The sequence below is a fragment of the Cervus elaphus genome, chromosome X (genome assembly GCF_910594005.1).
Source record: "Cervus elaphus chromosome X, mCerEla1.1, whole genome shotgun sequence".
Classification (NCBI taxonomy): Eukaryota; Metazoa; Chordata; class Mammalia; order Artiodactyla; family Cervidae; genus Cervus; species Cervus elaphus.
Window position 1 is genome coordinate 78317721 of NC_057848.1, and position 10254 is coordinate 78327974.

At 47.6% G+C, this 10254-nt stretch overlaps 1 pseudogene; it reads left to right on the top strand.

Annotated features, from left to right (window-relative positions):
• Positions 1-349: 349 nt before the first annotated feature.
• LOC122690378 lies at positions 350-1141 on the top strand (annotated as a pseudogene).
• Positions 1142-10254: the final 9113 nt, after the last annotated feature.

Here is a 10254-nt window from a genome sequence, read left to right on the forward strand (position 1 = left end):
GAGGCTCCCCATCCCAGAACAGAGGGGGGCACAAGAAGGCCCTAATCCCCCGCCCCCCCACATTGTGGGCCCCGGAAATCTCAAGCTGTGCTGACCACACCCTGGGAAGCCACCACACTTCCTCCTTCAGGTAGCCAGGGGACTGTCTTCCTAGGAGGAGCACCCCTGTGAGGTCTGAGAGCACCCCTCAAGAGGACACCTATAAGTGGCCTGTGTCAGACCACCTGGGATGCGTTTCTCATCCGAGGCTGCTCACATGCCCTCTGCCCCAAGGCCTGTGGTCCCCATCTGTACCTCTGCCTCAACTTCCGTGTCTTGTTTGATCCCAGGCATCATGCTCATGGTCAAGATGAGTGAGCTGAGTAAGCCCAAAGAAGACCTTCAGGACCCAGTTGAGGCCCAGGGCCCAATGGAGGCACAGCTCTTGGAGGCTGAGGAGGACGAGGCCACATCCCACTTGGCCTCCTACCTCCCAGCATCCTCCTCTGCTCCTGTGGAGGCCTTGCCCCAAGAAATTCTGAATGAGATGGTGGCTAACCTGATGAAGTTCCTGCTCCTCAGTTATCAAGCCAAGGAGCTGACCTCCCAGGCAGAAATGCTGAAGGTCTTCAGGGATAACCAGGAGCACTTCCCAGTGGTCTTCAGGCAAACCTTGCAGTGAATGCAGATGGACTTTGGCATGGAGGTGAAGGAGGTAGATGCCAGGCAGCACATCAACATCCTGGTCAGCACCCTGGGCCTCACCTGCAATACGATGCATAGCGGTAGGCAGGGTCTGGCCAAAGCCAGCCTCCTGGTGCTGGTCCTCAGCCTCACCATATGGAATAGAGACCATGGCCCTGAGGAGGAGGTCTGGGGAACACTCAGCAGGATGTGGTTGTGTGCTGAGAGTGAGCACTGCGTCTTTGGGGAGTCCAGGGAGCTGCTGCCCCACATGTGGGTGCGGGAGGGGAAGCTGGAGTACCAGCAGTTGCCTGACAGCCACCTTGCCTGCTATGAGTTCCTGTGGGGTCCCCAGGCATATGCAGAGACCAGCAAGTGGCAATTCATGGCATTTCTGCTCAGGGTCAAACAAAGGGCTTTGAGGGCCTTCCCACCCCTGTCTGCAGAGGCTGCCAGGGAGGAGGATGAGGCAGCCTGAGCCACAGCAACAGCCAGGCTGGTCCTTCCCTCTGTGATTGAACAGGGAGTGGTCAGCCTTCTCAGAAGTGAGGGCCGAGGCCAGTTGGGGGAACCAGTGTGTAGCATCTTTGGGTTCCTGTTCTTTACCATGGTATGGAGATTCATCTCTGATTTCTTTAGAAAATTTTCAAACTTTGACTGTTTTCATAGAAGGCTACGTTAACTTCAGTGTCTTATCTTTGTGAATGATGTTAATCCCAGTACGTTTATGGTTACCCAGTTCACAAACAACAGTTTTGCTGTTTTGTAAAATTGATTGAAGCACGCCAGCTGCGACGGACCGCGCAGAAGCGTGCCCTTGAGTAGCTACCCCTAGCCCAAGGTCAGGGGTAGCGACCGAGAGCGCCAGGCTGTGATGGCGCAGGTGCGGCCGAGAGGAGCTACCCCATGTCCGAGGTCAGGGGCGGCGACCAAGAGGAGCTACCACTTGCCCCAGGGCAGGGGCGTCGGCTGAGAGGAGCAACCCCACGTCCAAGGAGCTGCGGCTGTGCTGGCGCAGCAGGGCCGAGAGGAGCTATTCCATGTTCAAGGTCAGGAGGGGCGGCCGTGAGGAGATACCCTTCATCCAAGGTAGGGAGCAGCGGCTGCACTTTTCTGGAGCAGCCATGAAGAGATACCCCACGTCCAAGGTAAGAGAAAACCAAGTAAGAAGGTAGGTGCTGAGAGAGGGCATCAAAGGGCAGACACACTGAAACCATAATCAGAGAAAACTAGCCAATCTGATCACAGGACCACAGCTTGTCTGACTCAATGAAACTAAGCCATGCCCTGTGGGACCACCCAAGACGGACGGGTCATGGTGGAGAGGTCTGACAGAATGTGGTCCACTGGAGAAGGGAATGGCAAACCACTTCAGTATTCTTGCCTTGAGAACCCCATGAACAATATGAGAAGGCAAAATGAGAGGATACTGAAAGGGGAACTCCCCAGGTCGGTAGGTGCCCAATATGCTACTGGAGATCAGTGGAAAATAACTCCAGAAAGGATGCAGAAATGGAGCCAAAGCAAAAACAATACCCAGTTGTGGATGTGACTGGTGATAGAAGCAAGGTCCGATGCTGTAAAGAGCAATATTGCATAGGAACCTGGAATGTTAGGTCCATGAATCAAGGCAAATTGGATGCGGTCAAACAGGAGATGGCAAGAGTGAATGTCGACATTCTAGGAATCAGCGAACTAAAATGGACTGGAATGGGTGAATTTAACTCAGATGACTATTATATCTACTACTGTGGGCAGGAATCCAATAGGAGAAATGGAGTAGCCATCATGGTCCACAAAAGAGTCTAAAATGCAGTACTTGGATGCAATCTCAAAAATGACAAAATGATCTCTGTTCGTTACCAAGGCAAACCATTCAATATCACGGTAATCCTAGGCTATGCCCCAACCAGTAACGCTGAAGAACCTGAAGTTGAACGGTTCTATGCAGACCTACAAGACCTTTCAAAACTAACACCCCCAAAAGATGTCCTTTTCACTATAGCAGACTGGAATGCAAAAGTAGGAAGTCAAGAAACACCTGGAGTAACAGGCAAATTTGGCCTTGGAGCACAGAATGAAGCAGGGCAAAGGCTAATAGAGTTTTGCCAAGGCAATGCACTGGTCATAGCAAACACCCTCTTCCAACAACACAAGAGAAGACTCTACACATGGACATCACCAGATGGTCAACACCGAAATCAGATTGTTTATATTCTTTGCAGCCACAGATGGAGAAGCTCAACACAGTCAGCAAAAACAAGACCAGGAGCTGACGGTGGCTCAGATCATGACCTCCATATTGCCAGATACAGACTTAAATTTAAGAAAGTAGGGAAAACCACTAGACCATTCAGGTATGACCTAAATCAAATCCCTTATGACTATACAATGGAAGTGAGAAGTAGATTTAAGGTACTAGATCTGATAGACAGAGTGCCTAATGAACTGTGGATGGAGGTTCGTGACATTGTGCAGGAGACAAAGATCAAGACCATCCTCATGGAACAGAAATGAAAAAGGGCAAAATGGTTGTCTGAGGAGGACTTACAAATAGCTGTGAAAAGAAGAGAAGCAAAAAGCAAAGGGGAAAAGGAAAGATATTCCCATTTGAATGCAGAGTTGCAAAGAATAGCAAGGAGAGATAAGAAAGCCTTCCTGAATGATCATTGCAAAGAAATAGAGGAAAACAGCAGAATGGGAAAGACTAGAGATCTCGTCAAGAAAATTAGAGATACCAAGGGAACATTTCATGCAAAGATGGGTTTGATAAAGGACAGAAATGGTATGGACCTAACAGAAGCAGAAGATATTAAGAAGAGGTGGCAAGGGTACACAGAAGAGCTGTACAAAAAAGATCTTCATGACCCAGATAATCACGATGGTGTGACCACTCACCTAGAGCCAGACATCCTGGAATGTGAAATCAATTGGGCCTTAGAAAGCATCACTATGAACAAAGCTAGTGGAGGTGATGGAATTCCAGTTGAGCTATTTCAAATCCTGAAAGATGATGCTGTGAAGGTGCTGCACTCAATATGCCAGCAAATTTGGAAAACTCAGCAATGGCCACAGAACTGGAAAAGGTCAGTTTTCATTTTAGCCCCAAAGAAAGGCAATGCCAAAGAATGCTCAAACTACCGCACAATTGCACTCATCTCACACGCTACTAACGTAATGCTCAAAATTCTCCAAGCCAGGTTTCAGCAATATGTGAACCGTGCACTTCCAGATGTTCAAGCTGGTTTTAGAAAAGGTAGAGGAACCAGAGATCAAATTGCCACCACCCCCTGGATCATCGAAAAAGCAAGAGAGTGCCAGAAAAACATCTATTTCTGCTTTATTGACTATGCCAGAGCCTTCGACTGTGTGGATCACAACAAACTGTGGAAAATTCTGAAAGAGATAGGAATACCAGACCACCTGACCTCCCTCTTGAGAAACCTGTATGCAGGACAGGAAGCAACAGTTAGAACTGGACATGGACCAACAAACTGGTTGCAAATAGGAGAAGGAGTACGTCAAGGGTGTATAATGCCACCCTGCTTATTTAACTTCTATGCAGAGTACATCATGAGAAATGCTGGGCTGGAAGAAGCACAAGCTGGAATCAAGATTGCCGGGAGAAATATCAATAACCTCAGATATGCAGATGACACCACCCTAATGGGAGAAAGTGAAGAGGGACTAAAGAGGCTCTTGATGAAAGTGAAAGAGGAGAGTGAAAATGTTGGCTTAAAGCTCAACATTCAGAAAACTAAGATCATGGCATCTGGTCCCATCACTTCATGGCAAATAGATGGGGAAACAGTGGAAACAGTGTCAGACTGTATTTTTGGGGGCTTCAAAATCCCTGCAGATGGTGATTGCAGTCATGAAATTAAAAGACGCTTACTCCTTGGAAGGGAAGTTATGACCAATCTAGACAGCATATTAAAATCAGAGACATTACCCTGCCAACAAAGGTCCATCTAGTCAAGGCTATGGTTTTTCCAGTGGTCATGTATGGATGTGAGAGTTGGACTGTGATGAAAGTTGAGCACCGAAAAATTGATGCTTTTGAACTGTGGTGTTGGGGAAGACTCTTGAGACTCCCTTGGACTGCAAGGAGATCCAACCAGTCCATCCTAAAGGAGATCAGTCCTGGGTGTTCATTGGAAGGACTGATGCTAAAGCTGAAACTCCAGTACTTTAGCCACCTCATGAAGAGCTGACTCATTAGAGAAGAGGATGATGCTGGGAGGGATTGGGGGCAGGAGGAGAAGGGGATGACAGAGGATGAGATGGCTGGATGGTATCACTGACTCAATGGACATGAGTTTGTGTAAGCTCCAGGAGTTGGTGATGGACAGGGAGGCCTGGCATGCTGCCGTTCATGGGGTCGCAAAGAGTCAGACATGACTGAGCGACTGAACTGAACTGAAAAGTGATTGGGAACTCTTCTATTGTGTTTTCTGGTCCTGAACATGATACAATGGAATTGGAATTGGAACTGTTTTGAAAACACGAACTTACTTAGCAATAGTGTTGAATGGAGAAGAATTAGATGATAAAATTAATTGTAGTGAATTCATGCTTGTTTCCTTCTTGTGTGTCACTCCCCGTAACTATCTCTGTTTATTCAATTTTCCTGGGTTATTAAAGAAAGTATCAGGCAATCTGAGTCCCCTGCTCACTGGCTCATTTATTCCAAAGATCTTTATGGAGACTCTGCTCCATGATATGCCCTATGTTAGCAGTGGGGACACTGTAGAAGTAGGACACCCTCCACATTGAGAGCGATGGTCTAGGAGCTGCAGTCACATGAGGTTTGTCTTGGGAGTGAGTGGAATCTCTGAAATGGATTATTGCTGTGAGGTGTCCTTTTGCTTCTTGGATAAACCCCAGAGAGATCTCTTTCTGGGGCAGGAAGGAAGGGGTCCCGGCTCTTGTCCCATAGCTGTTGACCACAGGGATGAAATAGGTGTTTTCTATCCACTATCTGCTAGGAATCCTAGAGAAATGTGAATCTTGCTGTTTTATGTATGGCCCTGTATTCCCTGTGCAGGCACTCCTCTCTCTGCCCTAGGAAGCTGATTACCAAGTACATTTGAAATGACAGTTTATTTGGTCGTCTGGGCTTTATTATTTTCACTTGTGAGCATGGTCTAGCTTTCATATGGACGAAATGAGTGAAGAGGAGCTGCAAGAGTGGACAAGACCTGCTGTTAGACTAGAATCCTGGGATCTTTGAGTGAGCTGTGCCCAGCTGGGAAAGACACTGCTCCCCACCCCAAGCACACACAAACACCCAAACTGAATAATATGTCCTCCAGGAGGAAAACACAGAACAGCAGTTTTGAGTGGCTTTTTATTCCATTTCCAATTGAGCTGCCAATTCTCTGAGGTGTCTTGAAAACAAAACAATTTCCAGAGGGGAGAGGGACAGAGTCTGAGATCTGAATAACATGAGAAATAAGTACTAGCCAGTAACGATGCAACATCAACCAGCGTCCCCAGGTTCAGGCAGGTTCAGAAGTGTGGAGGCAGTAGAGACTCACAAGTTAAGGAGCCTGGCATCACAAGGCAGGAGCGAGTTCCGGGCCTAAGGAGGTAGTGAGGTCACTGCAGTGGGGGTGCAGATAGGTGCAGGGGGCTGAAGGGGCAGCTCTCCCTGCTGAGTGCCAGAGAACAATGGGAACAGGAGATGTGATTCTGGCCACGTATGTGGCCCCTGCCACATAGTCAATGGACACTTGGAAATGGTGGAGAATTTTAAGACCCATGTGACCTGCTCAGACTCTCCTCCCCAAAACAAAGGAGATTTTTAACCACTGCTCGTTGTTGAGCATCTGCTAGGCAGTGTGGAATTGGAGAGATGTCAGGTGCTCCACCACCTTTTGTCTTCCTCTCTCCCTGCACACATGGGGTCATGAGCCTACCAGGCCTCTTCACTTAGGATGGATCGTGTGATGACCCATGGCCAGTAAATTTTGAGAAGAAAAATATTTGTTTTGAAGGGACACAGGCACAGGGGGGTTAATCCTCAACCCAGGACAACACACAGACACAGACCGCTCGGAGTGTGGTTCCTCTCCAAGAGACTGAAGTTCTGCATCTCTGACCCTTGAGAGAGGCTGCCCCACAAGGAGCTGGCTGCAGGAATTCTCCCCACCCCTGAGCTGCACTGCCAGCCCCCTCAGGGCTGTGCTCAGCCTCCATCAGGAGGGCAGCAGCTAGCTGCCAAAGGGCCCTGTTGGGGTTGGGTGAATCCTCCTCGTGGGCCCCAGCCCCAAGGCCCCCCAACCCTGCTGCCCACAGTGCTCCCTGTCCCCTGGAACCTGGCCTTGGGTTTTGTCCTGCCTGCCCCCCACTGAGAGTGGCTTAGGCCCTGATTACCTTATGTGTGTATCTTTATCTGAAAGTCCCAGAGCAGCATCCCCTTCCATGGTGCTTCAGGTGGAGCCGGCAGGACTTGACGCAGCCCCTGGTCGAATCTGCTCTATGGTGGGTCAGTCGTAGTCATTGCTATGGAAGTCCAGGTCACATGTCTCTGATCCCGAGGAGTATCAGAGCATTCCTTGTGGAATCCCATGTGTTGGAGTAAACTCAGGGTCTTGTGAATGTGACTGTGAGGTCCTGGCTTTTGAGCCTGACTGTGAGAGGCAGAGGTGTGTCTGGTCAGCCACCCACACAACCAGCTAGGACTTTGGTGTCCCCACTCGGGCTGTTTGAGCATAGGGCTGGCTCTAGCAGATGGCTGGGAGGACGCTCACCCAGGTGCCGGAGTCCCCAGAATCCAATGAGGATTCAGAAAGGAAGCAGGCAGGAGAGGACTCTGGAGTCCCAGGGGTGCAGGCTGCACAGAGGGTTGGCCACCCCAGAGAGGTGGAAGCAGCAAGCCCCTGGAGATCCATCTGACCTACCCAGGGCTGGCTGGGAGAGTGAGGGGGGAGCAGAGGTCACTGCAGGTGAGCTGCTGCCCTGGCCTCCATGAGGACATCCGTGCTCTGGGGCCAAGACCGGGACCATAGCCCCGGGGGCACTCCAGAATGGACACGTGACAGCTCTCATGAGAGGTACTCCTCATGCCCCTTATTGGATATGACTGTTAGGTGTAGTTGGGATCTTGCTCTGGGTACATAAGAACCTCAGGCCTTTGGCTGCTAGGAGGCCCAAACTGCCCCCTGCTCCCACCGACTTATCTGGAGGTCATTTCCAGGATCCAGCATCTTCAGCAGCTGCCTCTCTGTGGAAACACACCACCCTGTTCCCAAGCTGATCCTGCCCAGGCCATCACCATTTGGATAGGCGCCTCCCCTGGCTTAAGGATTCAGTGAATGTTCTGCTCCTCTGAGAAGTCCCTGTGTTTCCTCGTGGCTTCCCTGGAGGCTCAGTATTAAACAATCTGCCTGCAATGTGGGAGACACAAGTTCGATCCCTGTGTGGGAAGATACTCTGGAGGAGAAAATGGTATCCCACTCCACTCTTCTTGCCTCGGAAATCCCATGGAGTCAGGAGCCTGGGGGTGGGGGGGGTGGGGGGACTATGGTCCATGAGGTCAGAAAGAGTTGGACATGACTGAGCGACTAAGCATACTCACACGTACGCACAGCTAAAGATTTGCTCTGGACCCTTGTATCTTTGGCAAGACACTGACCCCTGCCTGGATCTTGACAGACTTCTTCTGTGGCAACTAACACTGGCTGACAACTTAAAGTGGTTTTTGAGCAAGTACAGGGTTCCAGGTCTATACCTGGCCTCGGTTGGTGGCTCTTGCCATATCCGATATGCAAGATATGCGGGTCGCATATCTTGCAAAACATCGATGAGGTTGGATCAGGAAGTGTTTGTGGAGCTTGAGAAGAAAGTGGATCCAGAGATGTTTCTCTGGTGGAAGAGGCCCAGTTAGTATATTATATGGGATTGGAGGTAAGGGAGAGGAAAAGTGTAAGAAAATGTAGCAAGGGTTGTTTCACACTTACAGGTTCTGTGTGCTTGCGTTTGGTTTCCTTTCTATTTCATTTTTTAACATACTCAGCATGTTTTGCCCGAAGTTTCATTGTCTTTTTTATTTTGAAAATAGACTTTATTTTCATCTTTTCCTTTGTAACCCTTTTAACCCTTGTGATCCTTTAAGATTTGGGAAAAACAATTGTGAAAATAGCAGAAATCTCTTAGGCCCCTCGCCCAGTTTCCCCTATTCCTAATATCTAATATTAATATGATACATTATTACAATTAATGCAGAAGTATTGATGCATTATTTATTACCAACTAAAGCCCATACTTTACTCAGATTTCTATAGGTTTTACCCACTCCCAGATCCTGGCCAGAAAACCACCCTAACGTTTAGCTGTAATATCTCCTTGGGTTCCTCTTAGCTTTAACATTTCTTTGTTTGGGATGATCTTGACAGTTTTGAGGAGTACTCGGTAGTTGTTTGGTACAGTGTTCCTTGACTGGTATTTGTCTGATACTTTACTCGTGACTAGTCTGGGATTACAAGTTTGGTGGAGGAATATTACAGATGTAAAATTCCATTGTCATCACATTGTGTCAAGTGTATATACTATTAGCACCATTGATCCCTGATGATGCTCTCATTGATCATGTGGCTGAGGTAGTGCTTGTCAGGTGTCTATGCAATAAAGTGATTGTCCTATGCCCCCTTTCCATCCTATCCTCTTTGGAAGAAAGCCACAATGTGCAGTCTATGCTTCGGGGTGGGAAGTTATGCTCCACTTTCTAGAAGTGGGAGTGTCTGCATAAACTGGAATTCTTCTGTGTGGAACACTTGTCTATCCTTGTTTGCGTAATTAAGAAATCATTTATGTTTCTCAGTATGGACTCATGGTATTTTTATTACACTTTGGGTTAAAATCCAATACAACATTATATATTTTTATTTTCAAATTGTTCTCATATTGGCCACTGGGAGCTCTTCCTCTCAACTCCCTTGGTATATACCTTTGTCATACCCCTAGAAATATTGCTTCCTTTTTTGAAAGTTCTTTGAACATTTCTATTTTTTCACAACCTACAAGATGCTCCAGCCTGATTTTCCATATTTCCTGACCCAGTTCTAGAATCATCAATTTTTCCGTGGAGCCCTTGTTCCTTTTATTGTCGAATGGTATTGACAAAACTAGATCTGTGCACTAAGCGTGCTCATTGGTACAGAAGAGTCATTGCTTCTGGGCACACACTGGTTGACAGGGCAAAGAATTATATGTGTACTTCTTATCCTGTGTTTATTTATATATCTAGAAATATTTTAGATGGTAATGATTTCGTGGATATGACACCAAAAACACCGGCAAAAAATAAAAAGTCAAACAGATAAATTGGACCTCATCAAAATAAAAAAAAAAGTCTGTGCATCAAAGAACATAATCAAGGAAGCTACCGTATGATCCAGCAATTCCACTTCTGAGTGTATATTCAAAAGGAAATGAAAATAGGATATTGAAAAGATATCTGCACTCCTACATTTATTGCAGCATTGTTCACAATATCCAAAATATGGATACAACATAAGGGTCCAGCAGTGGATGTGAATGGATAAAGAAGATATGACATATTCAATATACAGTCATGTGAGAGATGGG